Genomic DNA, 25761 nt, shown 5'->3' with positions numbered 1-25761 from the left:
TATGATGTGTCTGCGTGTCTATTCTTTCCCTTATTTGCCCATTCTGCAAAAATCAGATCTGACAGACAACGTAAAAAGTTCTCCAGATAATTTCTAAGATGCAAATCTTAAAAAAAACATAATACAAACAGGTAGACTATCCTTCTTGAAACTCCCCTTGCTACAAACTAGAATGGCAAACACAGAAACCATGGCTTGAAGATACCCGAGGATGCCAAACTGCAGATCTTCAGACTCAAATCAGTAAGTCTCATTATGTCTTTGCATTACAGATAAAGAAGTGGTGATCCTACTCTGCCTCTGCACAGAGAAAGACATTACTGTATACTCTGCCTCAGTCATGTATCAATCAGTAAGTGGAAGTGAGTGTTGAACCTCATCAATCATGATAAAGAAAACACTACAGAATTATGATAGATGTATAATATGTGAGACTAGAAGCATTTATAAGTAGAGCTATGAATTCATGATTCCTACATGAATCCACAGGTGAACTACTAATACAGAAACAAACTATTTTTTTTTGTTTTCTTGCAGTGTCTTATGTCATAAATCCAACTGTTACTATTAAATTAAATCAATTAGTGTAAAAAAGTCTCTGCGGTGTTATTAGCATGTGAGTATAATGCAAAACTTGTTATAGTCAATTACAGCTTTGCAAGTAAGTATGGAGTTTGGGCTGGTAAGGTACTTTATATTTTCCAGGAGATGTGTGGAATCAGAAGCAAAATGTTTCTTGATAGCATATGTAGCATACTGGGACAGAATTTGCTACTAGGTTATGTCTTTTATGAGTTGATTTTTAAGAGAGACAGATGCTACAAATAGAACAAAATTAAAACTCATCTTTTTCTTCTACTACTGTTTAAATCTGTTGAAGAAATGCATTGAAATTTAATAAATAAATGATCAGCGTATTATGGGAATGTCCAGTGCTTGACTTACAGTAACTTCAAATACTACTGCTTACCAGTTCTTTATGAAGATTCCAATTTCAGAAACATTTTCATCAGAAGTGAACTTTCTCAGGAGTAAGACTCTACCTGGTTTAAGCAAATTATTTCTATTTTTCATAATGATGAAACCTTTTAAAAGTTAAGACCATACATGCTATACATAGCTGCATATAACAGAGTCTGCATTCTACAAGAACTCAGAAGATGATATTGTTGGTACTGAAATGTTTCAGTAGAGAAAAGAATTGCAAAGTGTGTTTCATTTTAATTGAATCTACCCAAATGGGCATTGGTATCTTTTGTGAAATATTTTTGAAAAAGGAAGACGTATATTCTGACTCTATGTTCCAAACATTACTGCGTATGTGGCGAGGATATACTATTCACAGTTTTCAATCAATTTTATCTCCATTTGTCACTTGAAAAGGGCAAATAATTTTGGCAGAAAACAAACTCCTTTGAGTTTCTTGTCATCAGATATCAGAGAGGATGGGAGTGACTGAGCTTAGATTCTGAGTGATGCCCAATTCAGTGATATAATTCTGGTTGCAGTCAATATATGAGCTATCACAATTACAGATTTGCAAATAGTGCACTGCTCAGCTCATGTTCAAATGGCTCTCTCTATCACCATTAAGGAATTTGGCCATGCCCAATGAGAACTCTCACAGTAAGGTTAGTGAATACTGCAGTTTATTAAAGCAACAGATTACAGATCCTTTTGGTTTGCTGGTGATAAGTACACTGTCTGCAAAGCATGTAAAGTTAACCTAGAACATGAATAATATGACCAAACACAAACACATTAAATCATGGAATAACTGTAGAGATTTTTAAGTTTCCCGAGGGGAGCAGTTAGAGTAACTAAATGTGCAAATCTTACCCAATATGAGCCCCTGTGAGAGAGGCTCAGACTGTTGGCTGGTCCGAGAAGCCAGCAGTGTCCTCCTGACTTGTCTGCAATAGAATCTTCCCCCAAGTTCCTTCTCTCTTAGGCCATTTTGTGTACTATTTTCTTCCTTTGAGATGGAGCTTGAGTGAGTCTGATCAAACACACATTTGTTTTGCAAAGTTTACTCAGAGAATGGAGGAGGTTGGGGGCAGGGGAGAGCATTCCATCACACTGTTCTCCAGCTTTTTTTTTTTTTTATAATTATTTTGCCATTGCCTGAATCCATACCATTTAACCAAGTAAGAAAAATCTTCAGAAATCTTGCCTTCAAAATTTTCAGTTTGTTTCTTGGAACACTAATAATGAGGATCATTTACTAACAATAAACTTATTTTTAACAATGAACTGTTATTTTAAAAGCTGGAAAATACTCCATAAATCTCTTCCTCACAGAATTTTCAACACAACTTTCCTGTGCCTATTATATGCATGTGTACGTAGCCATGATTAGCTTTTTTTTTTTTTTTTTTTGATTGCCTTTGGGACTAGTATGTAAAAAATAAAGTTTGAATCAGTTGACATCTCCCATTTCAGTTTCTCCAGAAGAAATTTGTTTTTCTCCAGAAGTTCCCAATAATGTAATGGTTGTTCTTAGTAACTGACTAAAACGGGTGAGAATTAGAGAAAGAGTGCCAAGGAGCATTAGACGCTAACTGCTGTTTTTGAGAACTATTTTGGCAGAAGGTTTAGATAATGTACAAAATATGTAAAAAAAAATAAAGTATTAATTGCCACCTACTCCCAATCTTAAAAAAATGGAAATGTTCAGATAGAATGAAAAAACAGACTTTGGTGGTAAATTACACAGTAACGTCTTCTACAAACCATTACATTTCTAGTATGCTGTTTGTAGTACACTGGCTGTGAAATCCAAAGGCAAAGCTATTAAAAGTCTTGATCAGCAACTAAAAAAAATTACTTGGAAAGACAGTAAGAACTACAGAAAGAAAAGTCATCACATAGCATGATCTGCTTTTCTGCAATAAATTCTGTTAATAACCCAGAATCACTTCCATTTGTGGTGTGTTCCACTATCATTGCACGGTGATATGCACTGATAACACTACATGAACTGCAAAACTGTTGTGAGGTCATAAGACATATAAATGTACTGTTGGTGAAGTTTTTTTTTAAACCATCATTAATGCTGAAATGAAACATAGTTCATCTTTCTGAAACTGTAATTCTATTAACATACTTAGATTTCTGCATGGATTTATATTGATTATCTACTGTAAATTAGTATCATACCTAATTGTTAAACTGTAACTCAGTAGATTGAATCTCCAAATTCTATTTCTTTTTGCTTTGACATGGAAAAATAAATGGTTGAAAAATATAACTGAGATACAGCTCATGAAAAATATACCTGACTAAGACACCAGAATCTCCTAGAAGAAGCCTTCAGACCTTCACAGAACATTCACAATTTTATTAAACAAAAAGAAAAGTAAAGAAAGAGAGTATTTGGAAAAATATAATACACACACATTTCGCTGATGCTACTTGTTTGTGGTGTGTTGCTGTTTGCTTTTTTTTTTTTTTTAAATGTCACTTCAATCTGAATTATTTTCAGTCTAAATCTGATAATTTAAAACAAATATATGAATTTGGCATGTACCATCAAAAACAGGCTCTGCAGCTCACAAAGCTCTGATGATAGATGCCTCAGATAGAAAATGACATTTTGAAATAAAAATTTTCAATTCTGGAAGTGTTTAGCATTCATTTGTTTGTTTGTTTATTTATTTATTTGTGATTATAGTATATCTTCTACCTAAAATACTTCTGATACTGTGTCCTCAAATTTTCAAGGTATATATTATGTATCTCTAGGTACGCAAACTATTCAGCATAATAGGCAGTAAAGATAAATCATGTTCTCACTACTTCTGGGACTTGCATACACAGTGGCAGCAGAGCTTGTAACGAGACCTAAATTGCAAACATGATCTACATGTAGACATGCAATTCCAGTTGTCATTATGAAAATGCTTTCATTTATCCTGAATGAGACAGACTGGGAGACCTCAATCAAGAAACAAGGCTTGATAATAATCTGTGGACTTGAATGAATTAAATCTAAAACATAAAATAAATTCAGACATTGTATTTGTAATTCTAGACAAAGAAGTTATAATGTAGTCTTATTCTAATGTAGTTATTTCACAAATGTTGCTTACATATCACCAGAGGCAGTGATATCACAACTGAAGGTCATATCTGAGCATATCCTCTGACTAATATTACCTGAGATAACAGGTGTCTTAGTTTCAGCTGGGACAGAATTGTTTTCTTCAGAGTGTCTAGTATGATGTTATGTTTTGGTCCTAGGAGAAAAACACTGTTGATAACACACCAACATTGACAGTTGCTGCTAAACAGTGTTGTACAGAGCCAAGGCCATTTGCAGGGAAGGGCCCAGGGGGCTGGGAGGAAACAGAATTAGGACAGCTGACTGAAACTAGCCAAAGGGATATTCCATATCATATGACATCATGCAGAAGGAGTTTTGAAGAGGGTGGGAGTTCATCTGGCTCTCTTCCACTGCTAAGGGGCAAGCTGGGCATTGGTTGGGTGAGCAATTGCTTGTGTACCACTTGTTATGTACGTTTAGAGATATATATGTAATATATAGTAATAACTACTATCCTTTTCTCTATCTTAGCAAATAGTTTTATCTCAACCCACAAGTTCGACTTTGTTTCTTTTTTTCCCAGTTCTCTCTCCCATCCCTCTGGGAAGTGAGCAAAGGACTATGTGGTGCTCCACAACATGCAGGGTTAAACCACAACGGTAGGAAAAATGTTGAATTATAATGCTTTTGCCATTTGAATGTTTAAATACATTATTTTTTTTCTGAGTACTGTGCACTGAAGGGAACAAAAGATTTTCAAAGCTGTTTCATAATTTTTTTTCAGACACACATAAATTGCAATTCATATTCAGCTTTAATTAAGTTTCAAATAGCCTAATACAGCCAGTATGGGTATCCTGAATTTTCAGTGATCAAAAAATCTTTGATCAAAGACAGTTGTTCAATTATAATTCATAACACTAAATATTGGTTTGTACTTTGCAGTTTCATATTCCTTATAGGTCTGAGAAAAGACACTGAAAATTTTGTACTTAGCTCTCACTGTTACCTTAAGGGATAGACTCACTGCCAAATATCGTGAAGAATTTTTTCAAAAGCAATATTTTAATTGAAAAAAGAAAAGTAAAAAGTTCCTGAAATGTTAGATTTATATTTTACTATTTTTCCGAGATATGGTTTGTCAGTGACTGGATATTCTAAAAGATCTAAAAGAATTTCCAGTAAAAATATATTCTAAAATGTCTAGCCTTTTTTTTTTTTAATTATTATTATTAAGGAAACATGCCTTAGCAAATGTTTCAGAATTTATTTTTGTCTTTCCATTTAATTTTAAATGTACTTCTTTCCAATAATAAAATGCAGAGTTATAATACTGAGGTGAATGATGTGTTTTTTAAAGTAAGTATATTACTACATATACCACTCCATTTATGAACACAGTAAAAATCAATTAATTCCATTATTGTATAAGCATTTAAGTTCATCTAACTAGAAAAATGATGCATTCTAGATACATCTAATAGAATCATAGAATCATAGAATCATAGAATTAGCTAGGTTGGAAAAGACCTACAAGATCACCTAGTCCAACCATCCACCTACCACCAATAACACCACTGAACTATGTCTCTCAACGCTATATCTAAACGTTTCTTGAACACCTCCAGGGACAGTGACTCCACCACCTCCCTGGGCAGCCCATTCCAGCGCCTGACCACTCTTTCAGAAAAGTAGTGTCTCCTAATGTCCAGCCTAAATCTCCCGTGGCGCAACTTGAAGCCATTCCCCCTCATCCTGTCACTAGTTACAAGAGAGAAGAGGCCGACCCCCAGCTCACTACAACCTCCCTTCAGGTAGTTATAGAGAGCGATAAGGTCTCCCCTGAGCCTCCTCTTCTCCAGTCTGAACAATCCCAGCTCCCTCAGCTGCTCCTCATCAGGCCTGTGCTCCAGACCCCTCACCAGTTTCGTCGCCCTCCTCTGAACACGCTCCAGGGCCTCAATGTCTTTCTTGCAGTGAGGGTCCCAAAACTGGACACAATGTGGCCTCACCAGTGCTGAGAACAGAGGGACAATGACTTCCCTACTCCTACTGGCAACACTATTTCTGATAGAAGCCAGGATGCCATTGGCCTTCTTGGCCACCTGGGCACAATGCTGGCTCATGCTCAGCCAAGCATCGACTAATACCCCTAGGTCCGTTTCCTCCACACAACTTTCCAGCCATCCAGCCACTCCGCCCCAAGCCTGTAGCATTGCCTGGGGTTGTTGCGGTCAAAGTGCAGGACCCAGCACGTGGTCTTGTTGAACCTCATCCCATTGGCTTCAGCCCAGAGATCCAGCCTGTCCAGATCTCTCTGTAGGGCCTCTCTACCCCCAGGCAGATCGACACTTCCTGCCAGCTTGGTGTCATTTGCAAACTTACTGAAGGGGCTCTCAATGCCCTCATCCAGGTCATCAGTAAACATATTGAAGAGGACAGGCCCCAGCACCGACCCCTGGGGAACACCACTCGTGACCAGTTGCCAGCTGGATTTAACTCCATTCACCACCACTCTCTGGGCCCGGCCCTCCAGCCAGCTCCTTACCCAGTAAAGGGTGTACCTGTCCAAGCCACAGGCTGCCAGTTTCTCCAGGAGAATACTGTGGGAGACAGTGTCAAAGGCTTTGCTGAAGTCTAGGTAGACCACATCAACAGCCTTTCCCTCATCCACCAGACGGGTCACTCGATCATAGAAGGAGATCAGGTTGGTCAAGCAGGACCTGCCCTTCACAAACCCATGCTGGCTGGGCCTGATCCCCCGGTTGTCCTGCAAATGCCGCGTGATCTCCCTCAGGACAATCTGCTCCATAACCTTCCCAGGCACCGAGGTCAGGCTGACAGGCCTGTAGTTCCCTGGATCCTCCTTCCAACCCTTCTTGTAGATGAGAGTCACACTGGCAAGTTTCCAGTCTTCTGGGACCTCTCCAGTTGGCCAGGAACGCTGATAGATGATAGAAAGCGGCTTGGCTATCTCTTCCGCCAGCTCCCTCAGTACTCTCGGGTGGATCTCGTCCGGCCCCATGGACTTGTGGCAGTCCAGGTGGAGTAGTAGGTCTCTGACCGTTTCCTCCTGTAACATGGGGGATTTGTTTCACTACCCATCCGAGACTTCCAGGTCAGAGAGTAGGGTGCTCTGAGGACAACTGGTCTGGCTTTTAAAGACAGACGTAAAGAAGGCATTGAGAACCTCAGCCTTTTCATTGTCCTCAGTGGCCACACTCCCAGCCGCGTCCAGTAAAGAATGGAGATGAACCAGAACCTCTGTCCTATGTTATATATTCAGCCATTACTATCCCATATATAATAACACAGGAAAAAAAATTTCTTAAGAGCAAGAGGTATGGACTTAAATATAGTATTTAAGCTGGAAATCTAAACACTGTCTTTATATATTCTCCAGAATGAAATGGATCAGGCAAAAGAACATTATGTGCATTCAGTTTCAAACACCAGATCAAACATCTCAAACTTTATCATTTGATTATAGAATTTTAATACAGTTAAATTTTTGGAGGGTGAAAAGGAAATTACTTAATCCTTTCTTTTACTCTGTGATATCTCAGTACATGACTACTTGAAATAAGGGGTAGGAAAACATCAGAAGAAGAGGATGAGGTCATACTAGGTGGGGTTAGAGAAAGTCACCAAGGGCAGCCACACTGGATACTGCAGATAGTAATCTTCAACAATAGGAAAAAGAATGAAGTAGCAGGAATAACTCACAGGGGCTGAGAGTCCATTGTATATGCTAATTACTCAGCAGTAGCGAACTAGATAAATGCTGGAACACTCAAAATCCTTACTGTTAAATACAACACTAATTCTGATTTTATGTAATATCTTTTCATGATCTCTATCTGAAATCATAGCTTAAGTAAACACCATTCTATCCTTAATCCTTGAGATAAGATGACTCCTGGGTAATCTAACAAACAAAGGGGCGTTCTACCTTTGTGGATGATCCTTTCTTTAAAAGCAGGACATGATACTGAACTCTCACTGCCAGTCATTCTGATTTATTCATCCAAAATATTTGAAGAATTTTAAGACACACCCTCATTGACATTAAGCTTTCTAAAGAAGTCAGAACTGTGACAATCTTTTGAGACTTCCTGGGATTTTCAAGAAAAGATTTTTGGAAGACCTTAAGGCAGTAGAGAAAATACATGAACAGTTTCAAGAAAGCTTAATGAAATAACAGCATGTATTAATAGAAATCACTAACAAGTCAAACAATGTCTGCCATCATTTTCATATGATCCATCTAGTGTAAAATCATCTGTAATAAAGTACTCACTTCACCCTTCCCAAGCACATGACAACTTCCCTGTCATATTGATCAGCAAGCTGTCTGAACTGATTAGCAGAGCTTTAAATAGATTCGACAGGGTAAGGGGATAAACTGCTGAGTGACAGAGAAGAGAGGGGGAACAGTGTCCCTCCCTTAAGAAGTAGCAGGGAAATACCTCAGAATTGTTCCAAAGGAACTAGGGAAGACTCCCTCAAGAAGGTGACATGGCTTGGCTGATAGCCCAGCTGAAGTGTCTCTACACCAGTGCACACATCATGGGAACTAAGCAGAAGGAGATGCAAGTCACATTGCTATTAGAAAACTATGACCTACTTGCTATCACAGAAACATGGACAAATCACACAGTTGGAATACTATGATTGAGGGCTAGAAGATTTTAAGAAAAGATAGGCAGAACATGACAGGCAGAGCAGTTGTGCTCTACATGAAGAATCACAGAATCATAGAATCATAGAATCATAGAATTAGCTAGGTTGGAAAAGACCTACAAGATCACCTAGTCCAACCATCCACTTACCACCAACAACCCCACTAAACTATGTCTCACAACGCTATATCTAAACATTTCTTGAACACCTCCAGGGACGGTGACTCCACCACCTCCCTGGGCAGCCCATTCCAGCGCCTAAGTGAGTGGATAGATTGTGAAGAGCTGCCCCTAAAAATAAGTGAGTTGAAATGAGGGACCAGATTAATGAAATACATCTTGTGACTGGGCTGTAGTACAGAACTCTTGATCAAGAGAAGCCTGTTGACAAGGCTTTCTTGCTTCAGCTACAAGAAGTGTCATGCTCACAGACTGTCATCCTCATGGGCAATTTCAACCACCTAGATAAATGCTGGGAAAGAAGTACACTGTGCTGCAAGCAATCCAGGAGACTCCTGGCTTATACTGAGGATAAGTTTCTGGTCCAGGAATCAGACAGATGTGAAGGTGTTACTGGATCTGGTGCAGAGAAGATCATTAAAGAAGTTAAGACTGGAGGTACTCTGGGCTGTAGCATCCATGCCCTGGTTGAGTTTATGATATCAAGGAATATGGGCTCAGCAAAGAGCACAGTCAGGACCCCGAAATTCAGAAGAGCAAAATTCCTTATGTTTAAGGAATTGTTGAATGAAATGTCCTGGAAACTCTCCTTAGAGACAAAGGAACAAAACAGGGCTGGAGGCTTTTTAAAGGACCCCTTTCTGAGAACACAGATTCCACAGAGTAAGAAATCAAGAAAAGGAGGCTTGTTGTTTAAACTAAGAGATAAAGAAGAATTACATATACAGTAAAAGCAGGAACATGTGGCCTAGGAAGAATACAGGGATGACACTCATATCTGTAGAGATGGGATCAGGAAAGCAAAGACAAAGGTGGAACTAAACTTGGTGAGGGATGTGAAAAATAACAAGAAGAGATTCTACATGTACATTGGTCAGGAGAAACAGGCCAAAGAAGTGTACCCCCTCTGATAAAAGGGAGAACTGGCTTACATAGACATGGAGAAGGCTGAGATACTCAGCATGTTCTTTGCTTCAGTCTTTGTTTGTAGTCTGACTTCCCACATCTCTCATGTCCCTGAAACTCTAGACAGAGGTCAGGAGTGCAAAATCCTTCCCACTGTAAGCAAAGAGCAAGTTTAAGATTGATGAGGCTGAATATGTATAAATCCATGGGGCCTGATTACGAGAATCTCAGGGTCCTGAAGAAATTGGCTGATATGGTTGCCAAGGTACTCAACATCATACTCAGAGAATCATGGTTGTCAGGCAAAGTCCTCAGTGTTTGGAAAAAGGGAATCTTCACTCCCATTTTTAAGAAAGATACAAAGAAAGGTGCAGAAAACAATAGACCAGTGAGCCTCAAGTCCGTGCTTGGGAAGGTCATGGCCCAGATCCTTCTGGAAGCTACATTAAGGCACATGCAAGACAAGGAGGTGATCTGAGACAGCCTGCATGGCTTCACCAAGGGCAGGTCGTGCCTGACCAATCTGGTGACATTATATGATAGACTGATGGTATCAGTAGACAAAGGAAGAACACCTGATGTCATCTACCTGGACTTGTGCAAGACCTTTTACATAGTCCTACACCACATTCTTATTTCTAAATTGGAGAGAGATGAATTTGAAGTATTCAGTGGTGAAGAAATTGGTTAGATGGTCACTGATAGAGGGTTTTGGTCAATGGCTCCATGTCCCGGTAGAGACCAGTGAAGAGTGCCATCCCCCAGGGAGTAAGTGTTGGGATTCATGCTCTTCAATGACTTTATCAGTGACCTAGATAGTGGGATTGAGTTGCACCCTCTGCATGTTTGCAGATGACACTAAGCTGAGTTGCATAGTTGATATAATAGAAAGACGGAATACCACTGAAGATGACCTGAACTGGCTTGAAAAGTGGGCTCACGGGAACCTAATATGGTTCAACAAGGCCAAGTGCAAGGTGTTTCACTTGGAAGGAGTGATCCTAGATATGCATACAGACTTGGAGAAGAAATTGAGAGCAGACTTGCAGAGGTGGACATGGGGTGTTCTGGTAGACAAAAAGCTTGATGTGAGCCAACAGTGTATGCTTGCAGCCCAGAAGGCCAACTGTGTCCTGTGCTGCATCAAAAGAGAGGTGACAGCAGGGAGAGCGAGGTGATTGTCCCCCTCTATTCTGCCTTTGTGGGGGCCCATTTGGAGTATTCTATCCAGGTCTGGGATCCCAACACAAGAAAGACACAGAGTTGTTGGATGGGATCCAGAGGAAGGTCATAATAAAATCAGAGGGTTGGAGCACTTCTCCTGTAAAGAAAGGTTGAGGGAGCTGGGCTTGTTCAGTCTGGAGAAAAGAAGGCACCGGGGAGACCTCATTGGAGCCTCCCAGTATGTAAAGGGACCTTATAAATAGGAAGGATATGAACTTTTTACATGGGAGTAGAAGAGGGGAGACAGATTAGATATTAGGATAATATTTTTTTTTCCCAGAGAGTGGTGAGGCACTGGAACAGGCTGCCCAAAGAAGCTGTGGATATCCCATCCCTAGAGGTGTTCAGAGCCAGGTTGGATAGGACCATGGGTAGCCTGATCTAGCGGTTGGCAGCCCTGCCCATGGCAGGGAGGTTGGGGCTTGATGATCTTCAAGGTCTGTTCCAACCTAAACCTATGATTCTATGTTTCTATAATATCTTCATCAATGACATCAACAGTGGGACTGAGTGCACCCTCAGCAAGTTCGTGGATGACAGCAAGCTGTGTGGGAATGTTGACACGTCCAGTGGATGGGATGCCATCCAGAGAGACCTAGATAGGTTCAAGCACCAAGCCCAGGAGAAACTCATGAGGTTCAGGAAAGCCCAGTGCAAGGTCTTGCACCTGAGTTGAAGCAAATCCCACTGTCAGTACACGCTGGGGGATGAAAGGATTGAGCACAGCCTGGCGGAAAGGACTTGAGGGTACTGATGGATGGCAAGAGGGGCTATAGGAAAGAAGATGACAGACTCTTTAGTAGGGTCTGTTGTGACAGGACAAGGGAAAGTGGTTTCAGACTGAAAGAGGAGAGATTTAAACTAGATATAAGAAGAAAGTGTTTAATGATAAAGGTGGTTAGGTACTGAAACAGGTTGCCCAGAGAGGGGTGTTCCTGGCAGCATTCAAGTCAGGCTGGACCAGGCTCTGAGTAACTTGATCTAGCTGTTAGTGTCCCTGTTCACTGAAGGAAGGTTTGATTAAATGACCCTTAAATGTCTCTTCCAACTCAAATGATTCTATGAAAATGAATCATCTGTAGGGTTCTGCAGGTCCAAGAATAAAATATTTCAGAAGTAAAATGTTTGTTTGGCAATAGAAAGTTCATGGTTTGCTATAGCAAATGCTCCAAGGAAAGCCTTTTCTACTCATAAAATTCACTGACTCATTCTCTAGCTCATGTGGTCAGAAATGGAAAAATAGCCGTAGAGTATGAATTTTTCCTTTATGAAGAGCCAGAACATGCATCAAAGATGTTGAAGACAAAAGGACTAGTTGGAGTTACAAAGCAGAGCTTCTAATTTTCAGGAAAAGTCAAGATTTTGTATTTGGATTTGAATCATTCTGAACTAGTTTATAATGTGAGAAAACCAGAACATTAGAAAATCATGGAGAATTTAAAAAAATAAAAAAGAGCTGAACAGCACCTGTAGCTTCTCTCAGAAACTGACTTTTATATTAGCTTAACTATATACATGAGCAACCAAATGTACAATAATATTAATTTTACCAACCAGCTTTTGGGACTCCACAGGTACCTGGCTCTTGTGCAGCAACAAAGCAACCTGCAGTTCTCAGAGTCTGCAGCTTTAGGGAAGCCCTTCTGGAGTACAGACCTTAGATTTCTTGAAAGCTAATCAGATCTGTTATGTTTCAGCCAAAAAAAAAAAAAAAAAAATGGCGATCATATAACAGTGTTTTTCCAAATTAACTGTATTTCATGACATAAAAGATAAAAAAAAAAAAAAAAAAAATGGCGATCATATAACAGTGTTTTTCCAAATTAACTGTATTTCATGACATAAAAGATAAACTCTATTGCCAAAAGCAGTTCTTTCTTTCTCTTCTGTTGCTTCCCCTCTGTTTTCGCTCTCTTTGAACTCTGTCCTCCTTTATTTTGTTGCTCTTTTCCAGTCTTCCCTGCTTTCTGTGTTTTTTTAATCTATTTAAAATATTTTTTATATCTCCCCAATCCTCAACCAAATATATTTCTGTGACACAATCCCTCTATCTCCTAATGTGAGACAGCGGTCTTGTAGTTGACAAGCAATCTCTTGTTTTTATTACATGGCTGGAAAACACTGGTCAATGCCATGAACTCATTTGATTCTTGATTCTGCAGCCAGAACAGTAACAATTTCCATCTAAAAATGTCTCTATTATTTATTTTGTAATTGAAGTTCTGGTTGATAATAACTTTTCTAAAGAATTGTCTCAAGAGAAAATAGCTGTAATTTCACAGTTCAAACATGCAAAATACATTTCCAGAGAATACCATCAGTTTTTAAAGCAGTTCCCTAATATTTAGAAGCTTAATGATATAAAGTCAAAGGAAGGAATAGGAGCAATGATAAATTCAGATGCAGCTTTCCTAAATAGAAACAAAGAAAGATTATCAGGAAGATGATTTTGTTCCTAATATTAAAAACTTCTTTTCATGTTGTGTAATTGTTGATACAAGGGCTAGGAGCAACATTACTGCAAAATAAACTTTGTCACTAAGATACATCAGAAATCCTCTGGAACACTTTCTACAGATTTTCTACTTTTTTACTCTCTTGGAATGGAGAAAAATCAAACCGACATATGCATGAGGACACTGGTGCACTTTTGTGCAGAAGGCTTCCCAGAAATATTTTTAGATTTTTGGTATGCTTCTTGATTTTAAAAATACTCTATTCAGCCACTCTAAAGTGTTGAATTGCTTTTGGCCAAGAAATGACTTGATTTAGGACATTACTTTTATTACTGTTATGGCTAGCTGAGGTGAACCACACAGATATGTATGTTAGGAACATTCCTCTTACTTACCACATTTTCCATCAATCTGAGAAAAGGAAGATCTCTGTTTTGCAGGCAGCTGTAGTTGCAGTGTGTTTGAAACAGTGGTATAAAGCCGGGATTTTTCTAGTTGACAACATGCCTGGCTACAGTACACACCATAAGAGAAAGTACTGTATGACAGGAGCTCGTGCAGAGCAGAATTAGAAAACTAAGGTGACTCATTTGTAGCAAGTTGTCCTGTCTTTCTGCACTGAGACTGTGATGATAACGTGCATCATAGTTTTCCAACAGGAGGAAGGTTTAAATCAAGACTGGAGTAAAATGTATATGGAGGTTAGATAATTAAAATAGTCCTTTGTGGCCTTCAGAGCTTTGAAATTACTATATGCAGGTGGCTAATATTACACTTAAAATATTGTCTAAAAAAGAAACAACTATGAAAAACAAAAGAAGAATTCCTTTCTCCATGTCATGGTAGAAAAATTATAACCTTTCCTTGTATTACTCATCTATTTTACTTCTTATACTCAGTTTAATATAAACTCTGTTCTGATTTAAAAAAAAAAAGAAAAAAAACCACCAAAAAAAAAGAGACTTAAAAAGCAAGGCCAGAACTTTAGTCTCAACTTAAAATTATATTACTTGGTAATGGTACCAGGACTGTGCTAGGTTCTGTTCAAGAAAACAATACCACAGTGTACAGGACGAGATCATAGAATCATTGTGAAATCATAGAAAGGCTTGGGTTGGAAGGGTGCACTCAATCCCACTGTTGATGTAATTGATGAAGACATTATAAAATCACAGAATCACAGAATCAGAGAATGGTTTAGATTGGAAGGGACCTTAAAGATCAAGCCCCAACCTCCCTGTCACGAGCAGGGCTGCCACCCACCAGATCAGGATGCCCAGGGCCTCATCCAACCTCACCTAGAACATCTCCAGGGATGGGACATCCACAGCTTCCCTGGGCAGCCTGTGCCAGTGCTTCACCACCCTCTGAATAAAGGATTTCTTCCTGATCTGACTTAAATCTCGCCTTTTAGTTTAAAGCCATCCCCCCTTTCTATCACTATCAGATCAATCTTCCTCCTTTTTATAAGGAGGTAGTTAGTAGGATCTCCTTTTGAATCAGTCAGCACTTCTGCAAGATGCGACATGAGAGAATCTTAGCATTTCTGCCTATGGTGCAATTACTGATGAGCTTATTACAGTGCATCTAGATGATGAACTGTCAAAAGGTTATAGAGGAAATGCCTCCTGCATTCCTAATTATTGGTGGTGTCTGGCTAGAGGAGGTCGGAACAAATTTGACAAAACTCTTGCCGCAGTAAATGGAATCATCCTTTTCATATTTTTTCTTACTGGACTAATTTCCCTGGTTGATATATTTAAAAATGTACCTTTGCAAGAATAATAGGAATTAGTTATTTGGAAACCAATGTAATTTGCTGTTTACTGGATTTTAGCGTACTGCAGCTTTCAAAAAGCTATTGGCTAGCTGTTCTGCTAGTGTCAAAGTAAACAAAGTTATACTAATTTGCATTGACTGTCTGAATTTTAATTGATTTCTCATAATTTATTGTGGGTGTTATTGATTGTTGATATAAATGTGATTGTTTTTTAGTTGTTTTGACATTATTCAATGCATTGTTTGACATAACATGCTGGCATAACTTAACTGGGCAGCATCCCAACAAGAAGTCGTTCTCAGAAAATGACAGATAGAATGTTATTAATACTGCATGAGAGGATTTTTATAAGATACACTCAGATAGTAAGATCTTTGGAAAATAGTAAGCAATTGTCAAATAGAAATAGACTATGTATAATATGAAAAAACAGCTTTCTGAACTTCACAAAACAAAAAGGAAAAACATGAACACATCTTAAGAGACAGAGTAAGGACTTCTTTGAAAGAGAGAGGTCTTTACAAAGATGCACTATTGCGCCCATGGTATTAGAGAAGTAAGCTGCAGCTTACAAGAAATAACTCGCAGCTTACAAGATAAATGATGAAGACACTGCATATTCCGCAAGTATTTACAGAATCTTTTCTATTGTCCTGTTTTCTTCCACAGCTACATTCTAAATAAGAGTCATTTGACAGTAGCCTAGATTAGAACTTGCTAAAAATACATCTGAAGCCCAAAGGGGATGTCTGACAGCTTTTGACATGTATAAAAACAACTCAGAATGCAACCCATGATGTATTTGTGTTGCGTAAGCAGCCTTATCATTGGCTGGGAGTGCAGAACTGCTACATAGAACCACTCATTAACTGCCTTGGTGAACTTAACACAGAAGAATAAAAGGAGATCTGTCTTTACTAACTTCCTGCCCTGTGATTGGACCATCAGCTAGTACTATACTGTGATCACCTATAAATGCAACCACATAGTAGTGTCATTGCTATGTAATGTCTGACTTAATTTTTACGTGGCTGAAGCTACTTTCAGTAAAATCAGTTCAAAGCAAATGTCACTGGCCACACCAAAACCCCAGTTTGAGACTAAAAGCAATGACAAACATGAAATGCAAACAATCAGAAAATGTGCTTCTTTCATACTGAGAAATAATAGTTTTTTATGATTAGTTTAGTGCTTTCAAAAAGAAATGATTTACAAAATTCTTTGGCTACTCAGAGCTGGTCAGCATAAGATACAGCTGAGTGGGAAATCTCTAGAAATCCTAGAAGTATCTGGAAGAGATGGGATAACTAATTTTTTGCAGTTGCTCTTTTACAGAGGTCTATGACCGTTTAGTTTGCATTGAAAACTTGATATATACACATATATTTTTCTTTTATCATTTAACATACCTTATTAAAAACTTGACTAAAATCAGTTTGTTCCACATAGGCCATGTTAAAGTCAGTACTACCTTCAATGCTAACCCAGAGTAGATGCAAATCACAACTGAAGAAAAAGAGATTTTTTCTATTTTTTTAAAAGAATATTGAGCTGTCCATGCTATCATTTTATCCTTTTGTATTATAAAAGCCCAACAAATATGTCACAAGTATTTTATTATGGTGGAGTGTATTTTCCTTGTTTAAAATCACATTTTACACCCCATAGTTTTGGGGGTTTTATAAAAAACTCTCCTCTCATATTCTCACCTCATAAATTCATTACATAAAGGAGACTAAGCATATTGCAATATGTTATTTGTATAACTCTGAAGTCTAAATACAGGATTAATAGCAAGAAAAATGTAAGGTATTTCTGCTTAGCTCAACATGTAGAATTTCTCTTCTGATCCCCAGTCCACTGCATGGAATATTCTTGCAAAAAAATGTCTTATAATAGGATTTGCTCTGTTTATTAATCAGGATGTAAACTTATTGTAGTACCTTGTCCTGTGTAAGGAAGTTGGAAACGGATGATCTTTAAAATCTGTTCTAAAGCATGCTATCCTATGATTCCATGATTCTATGATTCTGATTCTATGACATGATTTATTATGGATAAAATTGAAATTATGATGAGTTTTGCTTCAACGGGTAATTAAATAGTGTCCAGTCTGACTACATTTCAACAAATTAAGTTGACTGCATTGAATATCTTGATAAGAAATTTTGCACTAAATACAAGGTTTGGAATGTGCTTCAGCTACAATGCAAATATAAATATATATATATACGGGAATTAGCTAATCATATTTTCATATAAACTACTATATATCAAAACATACTTTCTTATATTACTGAAGGTGAAAAGTAGCTAAGCAGCTTTTTGGTATTTAAAGTTTTATTTTCTGCTAAAGTATGTTTACATTAAAAAAATGATTCCTCAATTAGAAAAGCAGCAGTTTTGTTATATCTTGGGAAATATATTGCTCCTTTCATGACATCAAATAATATATTTAATTTTATCAAATGAAAACATGATGCCATTTAAAGCATAGGTCAGTTTAGAGACTGGGATATCTACTTGTATTCCATCATTTTTATTGCAGCGGCAGCAAGAAATATTTATGAAGGCATCACATACAGTGATAGGAATCTCAGTGCTGAAATGACTGCTGTTAATTACAACCAAAATATTATCCTGCTGCATACTCTACCTTTAAACATTCCTGTCTTCACTTTTATCTTTATTATTCCTATGTTCACTGCTCTCTTTCATCTGTCAAATTAAGAACTGCATTGAAATGAATAATTATACTATAACAGATCAAATGGGTATCTAGCCTATATCTTGGCTCCAGCAATACCTAGCTGAAAATATCGCAGAAATTCCTGCATAAAAGATGGCTAGCAACCTACTAAACCACTTGAATACCTACAAATCAATGAGGCTGGATGGGATCCACCCAAGGGTGCTGAAGAAGCTGGCAGAAGTACTTGCCAAACCATTTTCAATAATTTTCCAGCAGTTCTGGTTAACCAGGAGGCCCCAGTTAACTAGTAATTGGTGAATGTGATGTCCATGTACAAGAAGGGCATGAATGAGGATCTGGGGAATTACAGGCCTGTCAATCTGACCTCAGTGCCAGGGAAGGTCATGAGGCAGATGATATTGAATGTTATTTCATGGCACATACAGGACAAGCAGGTAATCAGACCCAGGTCAGCATGGGTTTACAAAAGGCAGGTCCTACCTGATTAACCTGATCTCCTCCTATGACAAAATGACCCACTTAATGGACAAGGGAAAGGCTGTGGATGTTGTTTACTTGAACTTTTGCAAGGTATTCAATACTGCTTCACGCAGTCTTCTCTTGGAGAAACAGACTGCTCTTAGATTTGATGGATGTAGTACTGTTCACTGGGTAAAAAAAAAACCTGCTATATTGCCAAGCCAAAAGGGTTATTGTGAATGGAGTTAAATCTGATTGGCAGCCAGTCACAAGTGGTGTTCCCCAGGGCTCAGTATTGATGTCGATTTTGTTTGGTATCTTTCTCAATAATATTGATGAGGGGATTGAGCGCACTCTCAGTAAATTTGCAGATACCAAGTAGGCAGGACTGTTGATCTGCTTCAGAGACAGAAGGCTCTGCTGAGGTATCTGGATAGGGTGGATCAATGGGCCACGTTCAGTCACATAGCATTCAATGGGGCTAAATGCTGGGCAATGCATGTGGGTCATAACAACCACATGCAGTGGTATATGCTTGGGGAAGAGTGGGTGGAAAGTTGCGCATCAGAAAAGGACCTGGGGCTGCTGGTCAGCAGGCAGTTGAACATAAACAGTGTGCCCAGGTGGCCAAGAAGGTCAGTGATGTCCTGGCTTGTACCATAAATAAGGTGGCCAGCAGGAGCAGGGAGGTGATAATCTATCTATATTTGGCTGTATTGAGACCACACCTTGAATACTGTGCTCAGCTTTGTACCCCTCACTACAAGAAGGGTGCTGGATTGCTCCACTGTGTGCAGAGAAGAGCGATGAAGCTGGTGAAGAAACTAGAAAACAAGCCTTATTAGAAGTGGTTGAGTGAACTGATTTGGAGCTGTTGAAGCAGGTCCAGAGGAGGGCCATGAAAACAATCAGAGGACTGGAGCACCTCTCCTAAGAAGAAAGTTTGAGGGAGTCAGGTTTTTTCAGCTTGGAGAAGAAAAGGTTCAGGGAAGACCTCTCTATGACTAAACAAGTTTCCAGTAAGGAGGGTGTCTTTCTCTTTTCTTAGGTACAAGAGGTAGGAAATGAAACAACAGCCTCAAGTTATGCCAAGAGAAATTTAGACTGGAAATCAGGAACAATTTCTTTATGGTGTCAAACACTGGAACAGGCTGCTGATAGTGGAATTGCCATCCTTGGAAATATTTAAGAAATGTGTGGATGAGATGCTTAGGGACATGGTTTAGCAGTGGAATTCTAGACTGAGATAGATGACTGAATTTGATAATCTCAAAAGTCTTTTCAATTATTCTGTGATTTTATGATCCTAAGCTATGACTCGCATACATTTAGAGCCAGATTTGGTTTGAGTTTAGAAGCCCCAGTAAATTTTCTCTCTTTTGAATTTATCTAATCATCTTCTGGATCCATGAAAACTTTTGCCATCTATAACTTCTCAACACAAAGATTTCCACAATTCAATTCAGTGTGCTGCTCTGCTATAAGGCATGCCATTTGCTCTCTGAGGTCTAAATTATTTTATATCCCACCACAGCAAAACAAAATAAGGCTTTAGTGAAAGAAATGTGAACAGAAGGTAAAATTATCCTTACCGTATGCTGCGATGGGAGAGAGCAAATGGGTGTAATCCCTCAACTGAGCACGGTGTTTCAGACCTGCTATTGCTGATGACTTATTAAACTAACTTGATCCATATTTCCCTTTTGATAAAGATTTTTCCCACTTTATACAGCACTTTTTATAGAATAATATCACAAAATACTCATAAAAATGTACAGAAATAGCCAAAGTTTTCTTAATTTAGGAAAAAGTAATTTAAATCTGAAAACTTGTAGCAGAACTAAATTGTTTGACATTCATTATTTCTGTCTGATTTCTATTATCCTCTATTCGAAACTTGTGAGTTAAACAGCATACAGAAAGAACATGTGACTCAGTTTCTCAGCTAAGTAATATGAATAATTAATCATAAGTAAATAATTAAAAATTTAGTAAAGAAAAATGGTCCCAGTAAAACTAGGCAAAGGACACAGAAGTATGTTAAAGAATCTGACTCAAAGCAGTCATACTATTTTGTGCTCAGAAAAAGAAATTAATTGTGATATGATTTTTCTTTTCAAAATCACCATTATATTTGTTTCTCATCTTTTGCCTACTGATTTCTTCTAATTCTTATTTAAAATACACTTGACACTTAATATCTCTTTTAATATATATAATCATTTTTTTTCTTCAGGGGCCTGTATATTACTGAGCAGACTACTGAACCACCTCTCTTGTTTTCTTTTTTTGAAAAAAATACATTAAGGTTTTTAATCTAATCTTAAATTCCTGTTTTTTATAAACATAGCAAAATGCACCTTACAAGAAGCTGAACATAGAAAATCACTTGTCATAACTTCATTGCCACTAGACCCCAGAGAATTAATGCCTTAAAGTCAATAACAGAGTCTTCTAATTAAAAGCATAAAGCACCATCATGACAGTGTATGAGGGAACCTTTGTAAAGAACTCCTGCACTCAGCGGTGTGATCCTGATATGGCTAATTGCATTGTGGCTTGCCTTTATGTGCTTATGTAAATAGCACTGGCTTCTGAAGAAGAGCTTTCAAGCTGTCTTTGTCAATAGAAGAGTCATTTTCCCAAGGGCTTTTTCTTTGTGAAACACCAGCTGGTGGGAGTTTTGTATTGTTAACCTTTATCGCCAGTGGCAGAGATGGGAAAAAATAGCCAAGGAAAAGTACCTGAGTTTTTAAATTTATTTATTTTAATAGAGCCTTATTCCCTTTGCGCTCCTTTCTCCTAAATTGAAGCTTTAGGTGCCTACAGCAGATTCCATTTATCTTTTTCTAGTATATATAAAAATAAGGTCCTATTTCTGAGTCTTTTTTGCAGTATGTAGTACTCCATTTACTGGCATTTTGCAAATGTCTTCAATTGAAAATTTGACATTCAAACATTGCTATTTACAATTTTGCCTCTTCTAAAGCTCCAGTGTTTAATACATGCACATTCTGGTTTTAGTAGTTACAAAACTGATAAGGAGAAAGCATGTAAATAAATTCACACACTTCCTCTACTTCAGAAGGACATGAGCAAATGCTAATATGGCATGAAATGTACACTTTAGAGAAGTTAAGATTAGTGTTAGTAAGTTAGAAAATGTAGTTACATACAACAATGTCCAGGTTAGTATTTAAAAAAAAATACTCCAGTTGTTGCAAATATAAAGATATTTCTCAGTCTTTGCATTAGACAACTAAAGAAAAAAGCGACTAAAAAGAGTTTAGGTACATATTTTTTTCTTCAAATACTCATTATATGCAAGCTGTATTTCTGCCATATTACGTTCTTCATGCACTTCAAACATGGTAACAAAACCATACCATGCAGATGTCAATGTTGATTTCCTCCTCACAAGACTTTTAGTCATGCTATACCAAGACCTGAGTCTTCATTATTTAAAACATACTAGGAAAGAAAAATAGCCTAAAAGTACAATGTTATGGTCTTTAAATGTTCATCGCTTTAAGACTATATTATTAAATCTAAGAAAAATAAGAGTGATAGTACAAAGGTTATATGGTAAGACTACTGCTCATGCACTGGAATAATGACAGAAAGAAAACTATGTATAGATATCAAATACAAAAAGAAAGCAAGATCAGAGGAAAATGTTGTCAATTTTTCTACCTTATTTTTATATTTTTCTCCCTGTACCGATGTCTTCTGCATTCTGTTGTGCACAAGGATTTAATGATCACATTCTGTAGAATTGTTTATTGTAAAACAAAAGAGTCTGGCTTTTCACATTGCATTGTTTTTGCACTTTTCCCCGGTCTTTGTAAAACTACTTTAGAATTAAGCTCTAAAAAGTCATTTTACTAAGAAAAGGGAAAATGTAGCAAAATTAATTCCCACTGAACAGAGCCAAGTATTTGCATGAGGTAAGCTAGCATCACTTCATCAAAATGGCATTATGCCAGCTGCACATTTTTAGTGATCAACCTAGGAACAGTATGAACCTGCATATATTTACAACATAAATATTTGCATTTGCTACTCTAATTATTCAGTGACAGACTTTAAATGGTTTGTCAAAAGGAGAGGAAAGAGTAGATGCAGTATATTATCAATTTCAATTAGTAGGAATGTTTGTGAATATGAGGGTTTTCATAGCACACACGGATACATGGTTCCATTGTGATTTTTAATTTTCAGCTATACTTGGCCATCAGCTTTGCTTTATTTTGGTTTATGATATAGATCTACAGATTTTGGGACTGAGATGTACTGGTCATATTTTTATATGGCTAAGCATGGAAGAGCAACAAGAAGACTCAGTGTCTGAAGTCATATTTCCACCTAAATCATTTTCTATTGCAGTTCAGCTAGACTACTTAAATATTTAGAATGCTCATGCTTAGGCAGTAAAACAAAATACATAAACTAAAACTGCTCTTTATTCTATAAGGAACAGGTTTCCGAGTATGTTTTTTCTTTTCCAGGAACTTTCTGTGGAAAAAAAACTGAATCAGAAGAAAACATTGTGATATGCTATTGCTTGGCTTCATAAAGAAATAATCCTGAATAACTTCTCAAAGGAACTGCAAAACATGTACTTGATTTTTATGAAGTGTTACCCACAATTTATTTTCATTCTTTAGTAACCCAACAACTGACACCCAAACAATTACCTTAGTAAATTATGCCTTGTCCTCTAACTGGAAAAAGAAAATACAATATTTTTAAGAACTTTCAAAGAGCATATATTTGTTTGTCCTTATGCTTGAACATTCTTAGTGGAACTTTAAAAAGAGATTAGGGAATTGGAGACAAATGAAAATAAATATTGGTTCATTTTATTTGCTTTGTAGGTTTTGAATCTTCAAAATTAATGTTTTCTACATTTTCTTTGAAGTCATAATATTAATTTTATAAATAAATGCTGATTTTTTTTACAAGTCATCAGAGTTCAGTGATAACAGTAATATACTAATCCTTTAATCACTAATAAGTAAGTCATTTACACAGCTGAATTATTGATACTTACTTTATTCAAAAAAGGCATAAGCACACAATCTGTTCTAGTTTAAGCAAAGAACAAAATATGGTAATACATTTGAAAGGTTTTTTTCCACTGGCTTTAAGACTTCAGGAGAACAGCAGATAGCAAAATGTTTAACAGATTATAAAGCCTGCTAGAAAAGTTATTATTCAGTTGTCTTTTTTTTTTCTTTTTTTTATAATTAGACTTTATGTTTCCACAACTCTGTGGACTTCATTGTATAACAATAGTGTTTTTGTAAGGTGGCAAGTGCGTAAAAAAAATGCACTTTCCATCTCATGAAACAATGGCTTAAATATAGCAAGATCTGAAGTAAGATCTTCATTTAGCAGTATTGCTTTGTTTCATCAACAGTAGGGAAGCAAGGAGGCACTTTGAAGAGCCTCCACACAAGAACAGGATGATCATTTACATAATCATTAACAAATTTGTTAAGTTTTCTATCAGTTTAGAATCTCCTTGTTTTCCATAATTTTAATACATTCCAATAAAGAAATACAACTTACTAGCAAAATACTGGAACATATTTTGTTGGTTTCTGAACCTTGTAACACTATTTAGTGATCAAGCCACATGAACACAAATTGTCTTACTAGATCAATTCATGATATGAAATGCCAAGGAATTTAAACAACCAACTTTTGTGTTTGGTCTCTGAGGAGATATGAAAAGGAAGGCGGGGGAAAATTTTATATAATATCTGGGAGAGAGAAAAAATGAGCATTCTTTTCATGGCAGAGAGAATAACACTAAAACAATAATTTAAGCTTTCTTTCCTAGTACAAGTTAATAACCCTTTCACTGCTTGAAAACCAAAGCCAAAGCGTTTATAGTAATAAGCTGCTAGGTCAAAGATCTTGAAATTTTTTATCTTTAGCTTTCAGGGATCCTGAATTAGAAAGCATAATCCCCACATCATATTTTTTCTGACATTTTAAATTAAATAGTAACATTTAATTAACTATGAGGAAAAAATGTTGAAAAAAATTCAGGCTGTTAATAACTTCTAAGAGAATTATTTAAAAACATGTATTTCATTAACCTGGACCTTCTTTGTTCTTATTAACACCACTCATCTTTCTCCAGTCTGACTTCAGACTGTCCTGACTATTTTGACTCCTTCCTAATACTTTGTCCAACTTGCAATGTTCAGCTAGGAATCAAAGAAGGGGAGAGTAGAATATTGTAAACTATGAAAACGTAAATAAATAATCAAAATGAAAAAAGGAAAAAATTTGTTGGAGAAAATGCAGAAAAAAATTACTTGGATTATTTCTAACTGTCTGAACATAGCTGTCAACGACTTTAAAAACTTAAATACGCATTTTGTTTAACGTAAACATATAGAGTCTATTTTTTCAGTCATGGATATCTAACACACAGTGAGGTGTATGTAGTAAATAAGCTAATTCTGAAAGATTACAGTGATCTTATAATGCATAAATATATAATGTATATATAAGTATATAGGTTATAATGGATACCGTGTGCCCAGGTGGCCAAGAGGGCCAATGCCACCCTGGCCTGCATTAGAATAGTGTAGCCAGCAGGAGCAGGGGGGTAATCATCCCCCCATTCTCAGCTCTGGCGAGGCTGCACCTTGAGTACTGTGTTCAGTTTTGGGCCCCTTGCTATAAAAAGACATTGAAGCCCTGGAACATGCCCAGAGAAGGGCAATAAAACTGGTGAGGGGTCTAAAGTACAGGTCTTATGAGGAGTGGCTGAGGGAGCTGGGATTGTTCAGTCAGGAGAAGAGGAGGCTCGGGGGAGACCTACTCGCACTCTACAACTTCCTGAAGGGAGGTTGGGATGAGGAGGATGACAGCCTCTTCTCCCGTACAACAAATATGACCCGAGGAAATGTCCACAAGTTGCTCCATGGGAGATTTAGATTAGATATAAAGAAAAACTTTTTCTCTCAAAGAGCAGTCAGGCACTGGAATGGGCTGCCCAGGGAGGTAGTGGAGTCACCGTCCCTGGTGGTGTTCAAGAAGCATCTGGTTGAGGCACTACAGGATATGATCTAGTAGCTTAGTGGGTAGTAATGGTGATAGGAGGACGGTTGGACTAGGTGATCTTGTAGGTCCTTTCCAACCTTGTGATTTTATGATTCTATGATTTTATGATTTACATCCCAGCTTTAGCTGAAAAGATTTGACTTTTGAAAATTTGAAAGTGGGATACACAGATATCCATAGTCAGCCTATAAAAAACTACAGGAAAGAAAAAAAAAGAGAAAAACTTATAA

At 37.4% G+C, this 25761-nt stretch overlaps 1 long non-coding RNA gene across 1 annotated transcript; it reads left to right on the top strand.

Annotated features, from left to right (window-relative positions):
- On the top strand, positions 274-23115 carry LOC110401978. Its single transcript, XR_002440733.1, has 3 exons — positions 274-362; positions 4629-4704; positions 22954-23115. It is a non-coding gene; the product is annotated as an uncharacterized LOC110401978 (long non-coding RNA).

Source organism: Numida meleagris, chromosome 1 (genome assembly GCF_002078875.1).
Source record: "Numida meleagris isolate 19003 breed g44 Domestic line chromosome 1, NumMel1.0, whole genome shotgun sequence".
NCBI classification, from domain to species: domain Eukaryota; kingdom Metazoa; phylum Chordata; class Aves; order Galliformes; family Numididae; genus Numida; species Numida meleagris.
Note: the sequence above shows the minus strand (reverse complement) of the source record. Positions and strands in the feature narration are given on the sequence as shown.